The 19,969-nt window shown below is 32.9% G+C and overlaps 1 protein-coding gene across 3 annotated transcripts in view; it reads right to left on the reverse strand.

The window, feature by feature from the left end:
- The window catches only part of LOC143148031 (monocarboxylate transporter 9), a 33,311-nt gene extending 13,572 nt beyond the window's left edge, over positions 1-19,739 (reverse strand). Inside the window, exon 1 of one of the 3 annotated variants that reach the window (XM_076313875.1) lies at positions 19,471-19,739. The gene's annotated coding sequence lies outside the window, so the exon portion shown is untranslated. Of the gene's footprint in view, positions 1-7,077; positions 8,587-19,470 lie in introns of those variants that run through there. The other 2 variants (XM_076313876.1, XM_076313874.1) reach the window with 2 other exon arrangements.
- Between the last annotated feature and the right edge of the window lie 230 nt (positions 19,740-19,969).

Below are 19,969 nucleotides of genomic sequence, written 5' to 3' on the forward strand. Positions count from 1 at the left end.
ATTTCCATTCGTTGATCGAATTCAACGAGTATGGAATCGAGTATAAAGGTTCAATAATGAATGTAGCTATTATAAGAGTCTCGCTACATTTTATTCAATCACAATGCTCAAAATAATTATAGGATCGTTCACTCGAACGAGACAATACCGTCCAATAAAAGTGTTCGATTATAAACTCGGAAAAACAAACCGAGTACACAGTTCTGTGTGCGTTTACGTATACCGATACAGTTCTACAATTTGTTCAATACCAATATTACGTTGCACGACGCAATCACAACAGAAAAACGTGTCCAGTATAATCTTTCGAACATTATTTATGGTATCAACCTTTGTGTTATCGCATTATTTGCTCGGTTCCTTTTTTACGAGTAACAGTTCCACGTTGATTCTTAAAATACTTTCACAGTATAGATTGCAAGTAATTCTGGTAGAGGACTGCACGATATCGATTGTAAATATTAGGTCATCCCATAAGTAAAGTCGTTTTTTCACGGTGACTTTCGGTGAAAAAAATTAATACTTGCATTTATTTTTAATCATCGATATATTGACCATCAATTTCGATGACCTTTTCCCATCTATCGGTCAACTTTCTTATTCCATTTTCGAAAAACTTCTGGGATTTTTAATTAAAATACTCATTTAATGCTGATTTTACATCCTCGCTATTGAAATTTTTTCCACTTAAAAAATGTTGTATCGACCGGAATAGATAATAATCGCTTGGGACAAGATCCGGAGAGTATAGTGGGTGTGGCAGAAGTTCCTAATTGAAATTTTTTATTTTTTCTACTATTATCCTTGATGTGTGTGGCCTAGCGTTATCGTGGTGGAATAGAACACCTTTGAGATTCACTACCGATGGTCGTTTTTCCACTAACGCTGCTTGAAAACGTTCAAGATGTTGACTGTAAATCTCAGCTGTTACGCTCTGATTTTGCTTTAAACGCCAAAAATGAATAAATCCTCTAATATCCCACCACACGCGTGACAAAACTTTTCGGGGATGAAGCTCTGGTTTTGGGCACTGTAAAGATGATCGACCAGGTGATAGCCATTGACGTTTTCGTTTGTGATTGCAGTATAAGACCCATTTTTCGTCACCAGTGATAATCTGATCGAGAAACGAACGATTATTTCGTCGATCTCGCAGGGAAGCACGAATGTTCATGCGCTGGATACGGTTAGAAACCGTCAGTTCATGCGGTACCCATTTTCCCAGTTTCGATACTTTTCCCAATTGTATTAAATGTCTATAGACAGTACTGCTGCTACTGCCTAATCTCTCAACAATTTCATCGGTAGTTACTTGTGGTTCTAACTCGATTAAAGTTTTCAATGCCTCAGGATTGAACGCTGTTGGTCGACCGGATCTCGATTCGTCGGAAAGGTCAAAATCACCTTTTCGAAATTTGGAAAACCATTTTTGACATTTTCTCAAATTCAAAGCATGTTCACCATACATCCGTATCCGTAGTTGTACTATCTTTTTTAAATTCATATAGCGTACAATGCCGCAAATGAAGTTCGCACACGCTCATTTTCAAATTTTTTTTCAAGTGAAAAATGTCGATCAAACTGCATCGAACGCAACCGATAGACTGTCGAGAGAGCACTCTTTAAGCTACATAGAAAGAAGTTTCTATAAACACATCGCCGAGATGCGATTCAAGTGTTTATTTAAAGTACGATAAGAGACGACATTACTTATCGAATGACCTAATACAAACACTGTACAAGATTGTACGTTTCGTTAACTCCTTCAAATTTAAATATTTACGAAGCTTTATGCCTACCCTGCACCATACACATGTATAATGAAAATTAATTTTCCAAAAATTCGAATTCATGGAATTCACACTTCTCCGCGAGATAATTATGTAATAAATGACAAAACGATTCAACTGATGATCAAATTATCCTTACCGCCAGATTTCTTCGAAATTAACATCAATTGTACTTATTTACCAAACATTTAATTGCCCTACATGATTCAACTTAAAATATGTATTTTCACAATACAATCGACTATCTTTATTATTGATATCAGTTTCAAAAAGAGGTCAGATGGAACAATCGTTCGTACGAACTGTTTGCGTCATTTCTATTTGACAAATTATACGTTCACCATTACACGAATTCGATTTAAAAGAGAAATTACTTTAAAATATTATTTGAAACGATTCAACGTAAACCAGCAAATTTAAGTATGCATAAATTTAAGTTTATATCATAAACAACACGTCAGAGACCTAACATGAGTAATATAGACAGAAGGATCGACAATTTGTTCTCTCAAAGTATAGAATTTAATTAATTATAAAGCTAAAATAACAGCATCTCCAATCTGTTATCGAACTTTTAATTTATACTTCTTCGCGCGATAAAAATGCAACAAAAAGGAACAAAGCGATTCGTTTTAAATAACGATTAAATTATCGTTAATACTAGCTTTCTCAAAAATTAGTATAAACCGTACTTACTTACCAAACACTCAATTGCCCTTCGAATATACTTTCGCTCAAAATGTCTCGTTCCACGATTCATTCAATTCTTATCGACGATAACAGTTCTGAAATGAGGTCAGGTAGAACAATCGTTCCTACGAATTGCTTTCGTTACTTTTGTCTGTTGAATTCACCCCAAAAATTGGGAAATATTCCCTATATTACGGAATATTTTACATACTTTGTACAGTTTATAATCTCTTCGAGATTAATATTTTTGTCGATTGTTTGAGGAAGTACATGTTTCGAAAGGTACTCGAGCTTTACTTGGCTTGGATATATTGGAACCGAACCAAGTACTCGAATTTTTCAATCAACTTGAATAATCGAGTTGCACGAACTTCTTCGACCTATTCGAATAATCGAACTACTTGAGCAAGCTTCAAAAAAAAAATATTTTTTTCGACTGGAATCTCAAATATTTCGAGTTCTTGAACAACTGTGTTATCGAGATCTTGCAGTGATAAGCGGGGACAGCCTTGCGAGGTCATGCACTTCTTAATTCCACAAAATAATTGTGGGCTCAGCGGCGACCCCGATCCAGACCAGAGGAAGAGACCGATTTACTTTTTATACGAACCTTATGCTCTCTTAATGAACGACTCGCGTACGAACCAGGAAATTTGCAGCTCGATTGAATCTATGGAACATCTGTTTCCATTTACACGGGCGAAAACTATTTACACTTTTAATGAACTCCTACGAACAATTGCAACGAAACTCGTTTACGAGCCAACGAACCGAATTTCAAGTGGAAAAAATATAATGCGTACTTAATAGTATACTTTTATTCAATATTTCACATAGTATGAAGTTTTTTAAACTTTTGTTACCTTAATAAGCGATAAAAATACATCATGTACTAATGATACTGAACCGTGAACGTGCAAGATGTTAATTAATAGTTTCCTCTTATTATTCTTTTGTTTTTTCTTATTTACTAGACTGTTACTATTTCTCTGTAAATATCTCTTATCTATCTGTTTATTACTTAGATTAATCTTGTGACTCCCCCTTATAAATAACGAATGAAAATGATAGAAGATAATTCAATCTGATAACTTGAAATTTCAAAATTATGTTCTGGGGCTTTCCACGCCAAAGTAAACTACTTGAAATAAATGTTAACGTTGTATGTAAGTAACATGTATAATAAATGGAAAAATTCGTTTTAAACTACAGACAGCATTATGGAAGGAATAATAAACTTTTCTTATTACTCGTACCATAGTATTTATTTCTTTGTTGATATAAAAAATTTCAACTTTCTCTTTCTGAATTGTTTCAAAGGGGATTAGTTAACAAGACACGAATACAACATTGAGTATAAAGTGTTAAGTAATATTCTATTATGTTAAAAAAAAAAAGAGTCCCTTTACTTAGAGGTTGTGTAGTTTGATGATCTTCAACGGTAAGAGTAATGTTATAATATTATAAAAATGATTAAATACTTTGTTACATATTATAGGAAGCGATACTTGTCAATCTCTAATAAAAATCGTTTAAAAAAGAATTCCGCGAGACACTTCGTACACGTGTTATAGATATGAAAGTAACAATATCGTACGACAATCGTTTATTTTTAGAATGCACGCAATGATAAAAGAAAAGCAAACAAATACTAATAATAAAACTAAAAATCGATACTAACTTTAAATGGGTTAATTTTTCAATCTAGATGGCCCAAGCATTTTTTATTCTATTTAGCGAGCAGCATACACCCTGCATATTCTAAGTTATTTTTTTCTCAACACTTTGTACATATATTCGCCTTTATTTCACGATCAAAGAAAAAATCGATTTATCGAAGTTGTGTGAACAAAATTATTTTAAAACACGTATTTTCTGCTTCGTTTGTGCTTGAAATACCATAGAAGGACGAGGTGAAAAATAATGACCCTCAATTGCAGAATAACACGAACTTGCCAATTGCAAAATAAGGAAGCCACGAAATAACATCGTTCGCCTGACAAAATTTTACACAATTCTGGCACCGCACTCGTGAATTGTTCGCGAGTTATATTCATCTCGTGAAGCTTTTAAGTCTCTTCCGCGTAAAAAGCCAAACGTCGCGTTACAAGCTTGCTATTACCTTCATTGCATTAGTGATTAATTGTGTACATAAATTGACATTTATGAGATAGATCCATAAAGTTGCTACGGATTAAGACACGTATAATTTCTCGGATTGAAATTGAACGAACAACTAAAACAGAGATCGCAGTATATACCTATCCAAATAATTTCCATTCGATGAAAAGAAACACAAGATCGTCGAATATCGCTCGAAATAACCACGGTAGGTAAAATTACGAAAATTAGAAGAAAAAAAAGGTACAAAAAATATAATACATTCGTGAAAAGCGTCTGCGAGACGTGACAAACGTTTACAAGACTTTAAAGCGTTTACTTTTTAGAGGGTAGAAAAGATACTTTAATATGTGCAGTCTGAGTGAACGCAGCACAAAAGCGACGTTCGTCCCTTTATTGCAATGAAACGTTTGTGTCTGAACAGGTCATGGAAGATCGGGATCGAATGAAAGATAAAAAGTATTTGTCGAAAACACCATTTCGACTAACATCAAAGAATGATTTTACGTAAAATCATTTACGGTTACGATTAATACAATTGCTCCAAAGGATACGGTACAGTGATCAAAGATAAGTTATTAATATTCTTGGTAAGCGGTCGATACGATTAGCTTCAAAGTTCGAGGTGGAAATATTGTTCGTACGAAAGTATTCTTTTCGGTGAGACTTTAAGAAAACTAAACATCGATTTAGGCGTTTTTTTTTTTTTTTTTTTTTTTTTTTTTTTTTTTTTTTTTTTTTTTTTTTTTTTTTAATAGAATGTTGTACCGTTATCCAATATGATAACGGTAACTTTCAATACCAGTTCGACCAGCTTGTAACCAAATTTTAACGACGCACGATAAAGATCGTTCAAGATCACGAACATATAACGCAACGATTCAAATCGTTCATCTTATGGAAACATCGGTCGCCGCAAATGTTCAAACTTTTGACCTTTAACTCGTCGTCAAGACGCGACTTTAAGATCACTTTATTATGTATTTGGCCTTGAACGGCCTTATACGATAGGTCGTTGAACTTGTCTTGACCTTCACGTTCTGTTCGAATTTACTCGCTTCGAAAGGATTTTCATTTATTCGTAAATAAAAAATTTACGAAGAAACTGTCCCGATTGTTTCTTCGAATTCTCGCGTTTCTCTTTCAAAGTTTTTCGAATACTCCGCATTTTGTTTCATTAAAAGTTATGGAGTGAACGAAAGGAAGCCGACATGGAAATCTTGAGCCCATCATCTATAATATAAATTTCGCGCAACATTACCATTCGAATTAAATGTATTTTAAACGACGAGTTTTACCACTTTACCATCACGTTTTGAAGATAATGACGTCGATCGCTTTATAAGAATTAGTACGTATGCCGTGACAGCATAATCGTTGATAATCAATACCTTTTATTTTGGTCGACCGTACGTGACATTTGGTTCGATCGATAGAAATATTTAAAAAATTGAAATGCACGATTCACAAATGCGTTCCAGGAAGACGTGAACCACGTGGCTCTGCTGTACGACAATTCAGCGTTTATCAGAGAAGTGGCTAACGACTGACCAGGAAACTATGAACCTTCATTATCATAAGGAGAACGAACTCGTGGTACCACATGCTTCGTTTAATCATCGACTTGTATGGAACTAAAGAAAATATCCGGATTATGTATACATAATTGCGTGCAATCAAAAGAAAGTGAACCAACCATTGTGCATTTGTTCGAAACAATTAGGGAGATTGTGTACTCAAATGTTTTGTAAGTTAATCAGCTAGAAGGAATACAATCTACGATAACCGGTATAGACACGAAATTAATGTATCCATCATATCAATTCATATTGTGCTAATCGTAAAAATTAATCATAAAAGATTCTTTTTAACAATTAACTGTTCGTTCATTTTTTAAACGAATTTAATATTTCCTGTATTAATACTTTTTTCTTTTTTTTAATGTTATAGTGTTCCTATTAGTCGTCGAATGTAGAGGTAAAAAATATCAATTACGCGATAGATAAATATCCTTGTATAATTACGATAATAGAACAAACTGTTTGATTTCTTTATCTAAAAATTTCTGTGTTTAATCTTATCATTGTACTTGCATCAGGACTAAACGTACGACAAACGCACTCGCAACGTGTAATGTGATTAAATTTTACAATGACAGTATCACCTATTTCATAATGCCGTTTATCAAGAAATTTCTCGTTTAAATCGTTAACACTGTACGAATATTGTATATATCATTTCCGTATGTCACTACTGGCCCAAAGATTCAAATACACGAATCAGAAGTACCAAAAATGTAACAAAGATGTCATCGTAGTATCGCTACCAACATGACTATCTTAAATATTATATTATCAATTGACCTCAACCTCGACTTCGTTAATGAAAGTTAAATTTTTATCGGTATGAGAAATCTTGTATTTTGACGACAACGACGATACCGCTAAACGTGAATTATAAACAGAAGGACACGTACCATGACGCACGACGACACTTGTTTCTCCGATTCTGACATCGAGACGCTCTTCTCACGTACCAAAACATTCACTTCGCACCATGCGTCACATTCAAGATTCACTATGTCAACGTTTAGTCTCACGTGGATGATAAAACTGAAGTAATCTTTCCACGATAAATTTTACAACATTGAAACCACTCCAGATTACCAGTTTTTTATCAATTCTTCGATCGACCGTTGTTCCTTACACAATTTTCACATACACTTTTTTTTCTTTCGTATACAAGGATCGGGAGCAATGGATTTCAATTTTCAAAGATAAAAGTCGTTATTAGAACTCGTACCCGTCTCACGAGTTACCGGCAAACAGTTTGGTTTCAATTGTTTCGAAATCATTAATGGAATCCCTCGAATTGATCTATTCTTCCAACCAATTTCGTATTCCTTCGGGATCCGAAGGATCGATTAATTTCACGGATGTACAGAAATTAATGTCCATTCTTATTTAAGATCGAGTCCCGTAGAGCGACTTTTCGACGTCCTGCGAAATCTCGTCGCCAACATAGATGCAAGGAAACGACACATTTCACGAAATTTCAAGAAACGCACGATGCCACTAATCTTCGATATACAATAACTAATCCGTCGTTTATCATGGAAATATAAGGTAGACGATAAGATTTCTGAAATTGTAAACCAATCTATTTCTTCGCGAGCGCGTACACACAGTTGATCGCTGTTTGTCTTTGGTCAACCGTCGAAACTGTTTTGGTTACCAATGAACTGTCGAATCAAATGTTTTGTTTACCTCCTCCCGGGCGTTATGGGAGAGAAAAAAGAAATAAACGCGGGGCTAGGTGTTCGTTGATGGACGAAGAATAGGAAAAAACCAGTCACTCGATACGGCTTCGCGAATGACTTAGTTCGAATGGATTACAGCAGCTGCGTCCCGGAAAAGTTACGGCGAACGAAACTAATTTAATTCGGTTATTTATCTTTACATCGCGTCGTCGCACAGTTCACATATCGTTCCCTTTACGTAATATTAACAATCACTGAACAATGCGTTTCATCGAGAATTTACTAACCGCCCGAGTAAATTATACACGAAAAATCTCAACGATACCAATCAGTTATTATTTATTAATTCTCGACAATCCATTCAACGATTCGAATTCATGAATATTTCTCGCAGCGCACGATAAGACCTTTCCTGTAATGTTTGTTTAGAAAAATCTCATCTGAGAATTATTCTTTCCGCGTTCGCGCTGTTTCTTCATCCTTAATTCACCTCATCACTGCTCAACTCGTACGAATACACGGAAAGACGCGACAAACGAAGGTACGTACGCGTGTAAATACGAGGTTCGTTTTTCTCTAATGAAATTGTCGCAACTGTGTAGCGTAGAACGTCCCGGGTCCGCGCTTGAGAACGGCCGAACTAATACTGATAGCTGGCAATGCTCTCTCGGCAATGCATACGACTGTTGCTTCCAAGATACGGAGTTCTTCGCCTCTGCTGTTTAACCGCGTGTTCCCTTTATATACAATCGCGCTTTCTGCGTTCCCGTGAGGGGATACCAGCCGCGCAGAGATGCGATCTGAATGTTTACAAACGATAGAAAATTCATCGTTCAAACTAGCGAGACAATAACTGACAATAATGTTTGTGCGTATTATTTTAACATGCATAGGACCAATGATCGCAAAGCCACTCACACAATAAACCGAACACGAGATTTCTCGTTTTCATTAATCAATTACGTTCAATTAATTACACCAACGATATTCGATACATATTAACACTGTATCGACAATACGACAACGTTGCGTCAAATAAATAATGCATTTCGGTACTAACGTTTCGGTCGAAAAATATAAATATATTTTCGTTCTGTTACTAATTACCTTATTAATAGACCACAATCTCTTATTAATTTTTATTATTAAAAGAATGGTTCATTGGCCTATGTATTAAGCGCAGATGAACAGTAAGATTGTCATCGTCCATTTTATATGAATTTGATTGAATATACTTTTAGATACTGTTTTTAGATACAATGATGAGATACAATTAAAAAATGTATTCATAATTTATCATTCTACTATTATTAAATACTGGTAATAACTATTTTTACTTTGTTCATTTATACAGTCATGATTTTATATCATACGATTATAATTTTATCGGTGAATTATTTTTAAATTTTACATTAATAAATAGATGTACACAACACTTTGTAAGAATATCTCAAGTTTCCCTATTTATTGATTGTCTTGGATTTTTCATGAATTTTGAAGAAAACGTTGCAGATACTACGTGACACCGGTTGCATATCTTTTTCCAGCAAAGTTTATGTGACAATACAGTTTTTCCTCTAATAATTGATGAAAATTTCAATACCAACGCTTTAGTGTGAAAAAAATTATATATATCAGCACTAATCAGTGTAATACGTGGAATGTCAATGTGTATAATTTACTGAGAATTTCTCTTATTGAATTTTTATCTGAATTTATAATAACCGTGATAATCACGATAATAAAATACAAAAAGCGATAGTTATACAAGAAGATAATACATAAATAACGTACCTGTATGATAATTTTATAATTCTGTTAAAGGATTATAAAATATAATAAGATTTTCATTGTATAGTACTATTTGGTTGAAATTTTAACACAGATTATGAGATATACATAATACAAAAGCAGTAAACATTCTTCAAACGGGATTCAAATGTCCACATGAAAATGCCAACTGCATCACAGACTAATATCACAGACACAGATAATATGCTTATATTATCGAAGATATTAGCTCCTTAAAACTTTAACATTAAGTATCTGCTAAACTATTAATCGGTTGACCTGAAATCATATATCATTAGCCACAATATTTCAAGCACTATCACTGTGCAGAAAGCAAAAGCCCATTAAAAAGTGAGCGTCACACTTGGGTATGTCTCCTTGTCATTCAATTGCATTTGATTACTGGGTTTCTTTAACCAAATGTTAACTATCCAACCTACCTTACATTTGTGTTTCATACGCACTTATAATGTATTTTCAGAGTATTTTCAGAATTTGTTGATAAAAATTAATCTAGGCGTGTTAAAAAATTTGTTGTTCTTACAACAATGTGCTATTTCGGAACTCTTCCTATGAGAATTTAAAAAAAATTACAATACTCATTTGGAACCATTTCCAAGACAATTGATAAACAAGATTTTCTTGTCCCGTTATTTTCAATATGTACTTGTAATTCTAATTAAAATTAAAAATTTAAATACCGAAAGAATAGAATTTTAGAACGTGTTGAAACGTATTCGAGGATGCAGAATAATCATATTACCACAACGATATATACCTTCACCTTCAATTTAGATTTTCGAATCACTTCGAATTCGTCGTAACTGTTTTCGCATACAAAACGTCATGCGAAATTTCTCACGAACCTGAGACGAACGACTTGTTTATCCCTAAAGCTCAGTCAACCATAGCTGTTTTGTACTCAAGAAAATTCAAGAACATTTTATACGAAAAACAGTCTGTTATTCTCTATTTAAGAATGAATTATTACCATCACTGTCAATTGGAGCTAAAATTGTAAGTATTTTAATCGTATAACAGATATTTATTGTAAAGCACTGTCATCAATTGTGTAATATTATTTTATGTAAACAAATTATGTTGAACAAAATGAGATTGATAATGATGGTGTTTGATCTCGGACTAAAATATAAAAAATAAAAAACAAATTTTTGTTATATACAACACTAATATTATTACATTGGAACATAACAAAGCATAGGAGTATTGCATCAGCATTGTGGTCACCGCGTGATTTCGTTTAATACATAGTGACTTTGGCACGGAACGTAAAACACGGTCACGTGCCACGTGTTGCATACTTGTTGAACAAATATATGTGAATGCATTTCCAATGTCATATTGCATAATTATTAGGGTGATCCTTAGTCATAAACGGTCGAAATTTGGTTTGTGAATTATTTGTGGTATGTAATGTATTACTGTAAATACATAATTACATACAAAAATAATTTTTTTTTAATATAAACTCGATTAGGGCTTTTAAATACAAACTATTATATGAGCGAGGCTTTGTCACCTTTCCAACTGATATACCAAAATTGTTCACTTACTTGGGCATTATATTTATTTTTATCTACTGGAAGATAAAACAAAATAACGTATTTCATTACAATAGCTTTTGCAACCGTTTAAAAAAATAAAATGAAATTCTTTGTTTGATTTAAAAATATATTATTATTTTTGGAAAGAAGTATACACTTAACGAGTACAAAACTTAATTTTGTTTTATTAACAAATCGATTATTTTGCCTTAATTGCAAAAATATTTCTTTTATAATCTGTTGAGATACTGATTTTGACCTTCATTTTTCGTAATTACTTTATTATCTTTCATCGACTTAACGCCTCTCTCTGCAATCTAAATGCAAGTGAATTTTCAAGTAAATTTAATGGTACTTTTGATTAATTAATTATTCCTCACCATTTTGTACAATCTGATGCATATTAATATTGCAATTCTTCGTACAAAGGGGTAATAAATAATAAACATAAACGTAATCGTTTTTCACCTTTCTCGAATGTAAGTATGCATCGTATTATCTTTGATGTATTGTGCATATTATCACCCTTTAATAGCAACGCAGTGATACATTATTATAATATTACAAACTTTTAATCGAATTCTTAAAAATAAAAACTGGTGGTAAAACATATTTAATTGTATAATTTTCTATAAAACAACGTAAAACATGTACACATGTCAGTATGATACATGTCATTAACTATACGTTAATATTATTTCTATGAAAGACTATAGTATAGATCAAACGTGGTACCCTCAGTGATTCGATCTGACTTTTTAATGATAATTGAAAAAGTGAAGCTCAAAAATGAACATTTGGTATAAATTTCATTAGAAACACAAACAAAAGCTGACTCGTCATCAGTTTCCAGAGTGATGACTGCTATCGACTACACAGAGGAATTACTTTTCTTTTAACCGGAGATTTTAATATACGACTTCCAAAACACAACTCATTTTATTACAACATTTACATAACATCTTGCCCAATTGATTGACACTGTAACGTATCAAATTACTTTAGATATAAACACGAATGCTAATTGTCATAAGGTTAACATAAAAAACACTTAGAAGATCAATATGTCGTACGATCAGGATCTATGTACATATACACATGGTATTTCACATCTCTGTATTGATTTACATCTACGTGTCTCGCTCTCATTAACTATTATTCACGGTCGGTCGTATAAAAATAGTGATAAACTTTTTCCTAAACGCTTAAATAAATAATCAGTTCCACTATTTAATAAAACAATCTTCAGTCGCAACGTGCTTTTACTTGTATCAATTGTACATAAGAACATGTTATTATCACCCGATCTTAAATATATAGTCGTATCTAGTCTTTCGTGACGAATAATTTAATAACAATTAATAATATTCTAATAGTACAATATTCAAACGGTCTCGGTAAAAAGTTTCAAGCACGATAAGATAACTCGTGAAAGCAAACTTTGCCAAACGTTCCTTTTATCTACAATGTACAGACGAAACGCGAAATATTTCTAATTACGACTACCGATATTTATACTTAATCTGTTCGTCGGATACAATACAAACAAAAAGCTTCGCCCGCCAGTTGAATAAACAGAGTATATCTTTAAATTGTCACAAACGCGCGAGAAAACTACAGAAAAAAGATGGCAAAATTGTATATCGAAATAAATTATCTCGAATAGCGATTTTTCATACTAGGAAAAAATTTTGTAGACGTATCCAAGGCCAAGCTTTATTTAGGTCAACAACATTAGGACAAATTTCGGATCTGTACCATTATTTGCCTACGAAATAAACCTTTGAAAATAAACACTAGATAAATCCATCGAGTTTGAATCTTATCGCATCCTGTTTAAACATTCGGTAAAATATTTTAAAGAACAGACAGTGGTGAGACATACAATCCTTGAGACAATAACCAGGTGTTACGTGTCCTCACACGCCTAATTAAAATTGTGTAAGTGGAGAGTGAAGAAAACATGTAGTACGTACTTGAACTAAATAACTTTATTTAGAAAGAAGAGGTGTCTGAGATGAATATACACAAAACAATGTGTTTTGATGGTAACGTACCATCGAAGAACTGTTCATTGCGAAGAATTTAAAAAAATCGAATGAAAATTCACCGTATATTAGTAATTAGAGCGATTTCTAAAAAACCCATCATTAAAAATGACCCATATCACGTAAGTAGAAATCAACCGGATACAATCAGTCAATATATTTTTCACGATTAATATCTTTGACGATAACAAAAATTACCTGGTTCGCGGAAAAGTTTCCAATCCTATTTTTTTGTTTTTTTAAATCAAACTCTTTGCACAGCGTAACATTATGGTTTGCGCAAGGTAGAAAGGACCGGAAATATGTATGCATTATACGGTCACAAAGAGAGTTTCAGTGAGACTGTAAGTACCAATAAAGCATCTTGTTACTACCAGTAATATACTGTTCGAAACATTCAACAGTCAACGTTTCCAAATAACTTCTGAAGAACGATTCCGATATTCAGGGATGAAAGAAATATTGTATATTTAACGAAATAATATTTTTACCCAGCGTTTAACGAGTAGAATATTTAGGTCACTTGTAGAATATTTAAATACTCTCCCTTCGAATAATCTGTTGCTATCTTTCCCACTCGTCTTCCACATTGTATTCCTAAATCTATTATAAACAAATCTCTCACTAATGGTCATTAAATCTTACGAAGAAAATGACAGATATTCTTTGAAAACATTACGGAAACGCGAAATATCGTAAATCGTTCAAAACATATTTAACACCTTGACAAGTAACGAGCTATAATATATATGACAGACAATAGTTGTTTTCTTGATTCTATTTCTCAACTGCAAAAAAATTAACAGCAAAATTGATACGCGAATGAATTGTTTTCTAGCGATTTGTATAAATATCATTCCGTGGACGATATATGTATAAAGTACTATTCCTTTGCGAGAAAAAGGCTAACGAGCGCTTACATCCCCACTCTAAGTAGGTTACAATCTACTAGCTCCATCACACGTATTGTTGCTATTAGCCAAGAATAATAACGAAGATCGACAGCGGCCAATAGCGACAACGCGTGCGATAGTAGAAAAACTACTAGACTGCAAACGACTTAGAGTGGGGATATAAACACTCGTTAGCCTTCTTCTCGCGAACGGACAGTAGTTTGGGCAACTCTACTTCGTAAAAGTTCCATCCGTTGAATCACCTAAGCATCGTTATTACCTGGAGTAGTACCACCCTTAGCACCTGGCAAACAGGGCACTTGCTCTCGCACTTATTTTTAGTTACTTCTACGTTTTATAAAAAATAAACGAATGTAATTGTACTAACCGAGATATTCAATTTTCTTTAACGTACTTTCAGGACTCTAGTACTCTTGTAGCAAATTTACGTAAGAAACTACATCGATAGAATTGAGTTTATTGATCTTAAAGTACATTGTACGCTACAACGACCAACATCGAATTCTTGGTACTCGTTGCAGAAATCGAAAGGAAAGGGTATATCAGATAGTTACAGTCGTCGTACAGAATACCGATAAGTAATCACTGTCATTGCACCTATTTATGAAGATTCGAATAAGAATGTTGTACACATTAATCAAATGTACCAAAATACGTTTTACTAAAAAAAAAAAGGAATAACTTCGTCGCCCACGTTTGTAAATTTGCCTCCAAAACAACATCGAACGAAGCTACCGTGGTTCGACCGACAATTCGTTTAGCTGTAATCCTATTTAACGACGGTTATATAGGATTGTTGCAAATTAAAGGAATTATTGCCACTTCGACGACGATGATCGATCGACTTCATCTTTCTTCTGTTACAATGCTCAATGACGAATTCATTCGGACGAAGAAATTTCACATCGATATTAATTTCTTTGAAAATTTTCTTTACACTTTGTAAAATGTATAGCGTCTAATACATTACAGGGAAGTGTTACTATCACGTAAGAACACTATTACCAGCGTTTGATTGCCCTTCGTATTGAAGATTTCCTTCGTACGGTAAACGACGATTAGAAAAATATACAAGGTGAATATCCTTATAAATGGAAACCCACGTTCATATATACGCAGGGTGGCGTGTGACTGAACGATGTTGGGGGACTGCCCGTAGTAAATTGTTTGCACGCACGAAAAAAGGGTTCGGTGCGATCACATATTAATGAAACATTTCGAACCAGGACTTGTCCAGCGGCGAAATCTTGTTTCAAAGCGCTTTGAACTCCTGATCCCAATGACGCACGCCGAGAAACATCGACGCATAATTAGGTCGCGCGGTGAGAATAGTTAGAAACCTTTAAAAGACTCTTCCCCGTCGGAAAGAACATGAAGATCCCTCAAGAAGCCTGCATTGCGGACCCTTCGTATCGTCCGGGACGTGTTGTCACATCGCAATTCTTCCTCGGAGGAAGAAAATTTATTGATCGTGCACATCGAGCGTACCGTTGAATTTGTAAACTACCGCTGCAGTTTGCAATGTTCACGCCGCATTGCCCCCATTGAAAACTGGCATTACAATATATGTACTCCATTCGTACGTCGATGAACAAAGAACAACACAAATATTGACCGATCAACAAGTCGACGACGTTGAAGTATTCCAAGAACGTATTACGATCATCCCTCGATTGTGTCTAGTTAGTAAAAATAGTAAATCATATCGTCACCGATAAGAAACGTTGTTTTCCTATATCCAATTGTTGCAAAATTTATTTAACATACTTGAACGATATTTATTTTAATTACAGTTGTACTGTAATTTAGTATCACCTGTAAATAGCTGATCGTGACCGTTGTTAAAATTAAGCATTGTGTATCGTTATTCATTATTTTACAATAAAAATTGAAAAAAATGTTACATTTCGGGTAATTTTTTATATAGCTTTATGATCGAAGCTTATTTCTGATGTAAGATACGATCGATTAATTAAATCATTTTACGCGTTGCGTCGGCATAAAATTGTTTCAATTCTGTGATACCTCAACTCGAGGTTTCATTAATCCATTCTTCATTAATTGCTCGACATTAGAACGTAATTAAACCGTGTAGATCGTGTAATCCAGAGTATTTAAAGAACTTAAATTTATCGATTATTAGTTATAATATTGATCTTGGTATAACCGGTAGAATAAAAGTCCCGTATTACTTGTAGTTGCAATAATATACTTGGAACGTTCTCTTAAATGCTTTTTAATATTTCTGTGCAAAAGCGTCAAGTATTACTTCAAAAAATTTACCACGAAATAACAACGAGCAGCGTTCATCCGGTGTTTATAATCTGTAAAATACATATGCATTTACGTGTACTTATTACCAGAGGGAAAAAAGCAAAGATCAGAAACATGTTTTTCCCACAGCAACTATAATCATGTCGGTAATTACATTAATAAATTCGCAATGATAAATTATTCAAACACTCAACCTTGAAGAATTGATCATTTTTTATTCGGTTCAAAAGAAACTGAAATATACAAATCTGTCGAATTTTTACTTCAATTTCTATGATAAAGTAAGTACTTAAATTCCTTCGATCATAATTATAATAATGTGAAAGTAATGATTATGTCAAAAGTACTACAAATTAACAAAACTTTAAATCGTTTGTTCTGATCTTGATGATCTAGAAAACGAAAAATAAAAACGACTAGTAGTTGCAATGCAAATGTATATTATTATGTATTTATTTTGAAATCGAAGTATTTTCAAATAAAAAAGAAACGGAAGTCTATTTATGGAAAAAAATATACGTGGTAAACGAGAAGAACACCACCTTTCGTTTTGCAGTTACTTAGACCGACTAATCGCAGTATTTATTTATTGCGAAAGGAAAAAATACATAATTAATTTGTAATATTACAAAGAGAATAATTAAGGTTAAATCGCGTTTTTTTTATTCGCAATAATGCATTAATTACCAGTGTATTAATTAATACTTGAATTCCCAACGTAATTAGATGCCAGATAAAAATGTGAATGCAATACTTGCACCGCTACAGATTAATGCATGTATGGGAAAAAATATTAAGTGCCCGTTAAAGTTTCAAAGTTATACTTTAACTATTAGAAACTCAACTATTGATAGATCACAAATTATTTATCTATTTATATTATGCAATGTTTATGATGCTCAATTTATTTTAATTTTCTTTCGCTGAATCTTATCTTAAACAAAACGGAAAGAATTAAGAATACTCCTATGAAACAGAATATGTTTAATAACATGTTTAATTGAGAAATTATATGCTACCTAACATATACAGATCTTACAATATTATATATTTTAAACTCATATTGACCGATGTATGTTTTGTAACTAAGAAAAAAAGATTAGAATTTGAAGTTACATTCAAGATTATAAAATTACACAAAATCAAATAAAAACTGAAGTTTAACGCTTTTTAAAGCAAAGTAGAATTTCCCCCTTAAAATAGTTTAAATGATATTTAAAACATTTTCTTTTATCTTCAAAAATCGAAAGATTATTTAGGTGTACTGTTTCAAGAGAGTTATTGTCTATAATGCCATTTCTTATAATTATTTATTCCGTATAAATGATAATATTAAAATACCGTGCTTTAATTAATTAAAGAATCATCTGCTAACGACTCTTATCACTCAGTAAGGTATCCAAACCTTAAGAGAATCAACGTGCCAAACAAGCTAGAGATAGTAACTGTGCTAATTACAAAATTCCATTCTTCTCTAAAATGTAGATCACCCTTTTAATTTGTTATATTAAATACAATAAACACAAGTATCTTGATTATATCTATCTTTTTTTTTTAATGTACTAAATATGCATGTTAAATGTAGAGTATGAATGTATAATCATTATCAAATTGAATATCTTATCGATATTTTCTAATCCTCAAACAAATCGTAATCATATCGAAATCTCTGATACTGAGCATAGTGCCCTTTCGAAATGTTATCGAAATAATATTAATATCGAGATAATGTATCGGAATAATATTTCGATATACATGTTTAATCTAATACACATTAACGCGAGTAAAAATATTATTAAAATTGTAAATTTAATATGTATAGAGATAATTCTGAATTATAATAGCAAATACGATAATACGTTGTTGACATGAAATGTTCTAGTTTGAAATCCATCGAATTCTGCCTAATCGTAGGTAAAATCGCATCTCATGCTTCATTTCACGAATAAGTGGATTAATATTTCGTCATGAACCTTCACAAAAGACTTTGATACGATTAAAATCATAGTTCAATTAACATATGTTAATTGAAGCGATTAAATATTTGGAAAAACACTTATTATTGTTTTTAAATATTAACACATATTATTGGATTTAAATATTTAAAAAAAGAAACAAGATCACATCAACATACTTAATTGCAAAAATAACTTATAATCCGATAATACAAGCCGGATAATTCGGATTTAATAAAATTAAAGAATCGAGTATCTGCGATCGATTTTCTTTAAATTAGATATACTCGTACATCAATTAATAATTACAATCTAGATACAAATAAATTTCATAGATTACTTTATCCTGTAATCATATTGAACTCGTGATGCAAATATAACCCGTCTAAACTTAACAAGAAGCCGCTAAATATCATGAAGTAACTGCCACAGTAACGTGACTACTTATTTCGAGCGTCGAAACCATACTAACTACTTCAATTTTACTCTATTATGTGGCAATTGAACTAAATAATGGTTTTGCACCAATAAAAACGAAAGTACAATGATAATAGTTACTCGAACTAAAATACTGTTCTTAAAAAAAAATCTTATAACGTGAATAGTATAATTCTTTCATTAAAAGTTATTTTTTAAACACTACAACACAAAGTACTTATATTTCCAATATTACGAATTCTAACAAAATGTACAAGAATCAGAAAATCTCATATAAATAACGTGACTTTCTCTACTTACAACGTAAGCTGACGTTACACGTTTATCAGCATACAATAGTCTTAAAAACAAAACAAAGTTATACTCGTCACATTTGAAAGACACGATAAGTTTCGCGGTACATAATCATAGTATGCTACTGTAAACAAAATAAGCATCGGCCGATCAGCTGATCGTGTTACCATAACCGCAATGGCTGCTATTGATCTCGCGAACAAGCCTCTTTCGCACGCGCGTGCTGCGTTAAAATCCCTTCCTACACATTCCTACGCACGCGATTAAATCTCGTCTAATATTTTCTGGTCACCAAAAAATCATGAATCAAATATTTGGTGTAGTTACTCACCAAAAGTCGACCTGCCAGTCTGGAGCGAATGCTAAAAAACTGCGACGCACTGCATGGTACGCGCGGGAAACAATAACTAAAAACTAATTGGTAAAAAATATGTAATGACACAAAAAGTTAAATCACGGCTGAAAAACTATTGGTGCGAAACGATAGGATAAGTGACAGAATTATTGGCACAAGGAAAAACGTTCATCGACACTTTCACGTAAACTGTAAGATTTCGAGAAGCGGTGAAAGAAAGTAATAACGCAACGAGGAGACCAATACGTGTTTTGACCGTGTCCAAGTCCAGGGTGAATCGTGATTAGTTGCGCATGTGTATCGACGCAACCCTTCTTTCGTAACTTTCATTGGTCGCTTTGAGAAACAGGGACGTCAAGATTTAGGGTGCAAAGTGGGGTGAAATAAGGAACACAAGATTCAAAGAAAAATATTATTTTTTTAAATTCTACTTATTGTTTTATTTATTATAAATCATATGAAATATTTTATCCAA

The sequence above is a fragment of the Ptiloglossa arizonensis genome, chromosome 6, assembly GCF_051014685.1.
Source record: "Ptiloglossa arizonensis isolate GNS036 chromosome 6, iyPtiAriz1_principal, whole genome shotgun sequence".
NCBI classification, from domain to species: Eukaryota; Metazoa; Arthropoda; class Insecta; order Hymenoptera; family Colletidae; genus Ptiloglossa; species Ptiloglossa arizonensis.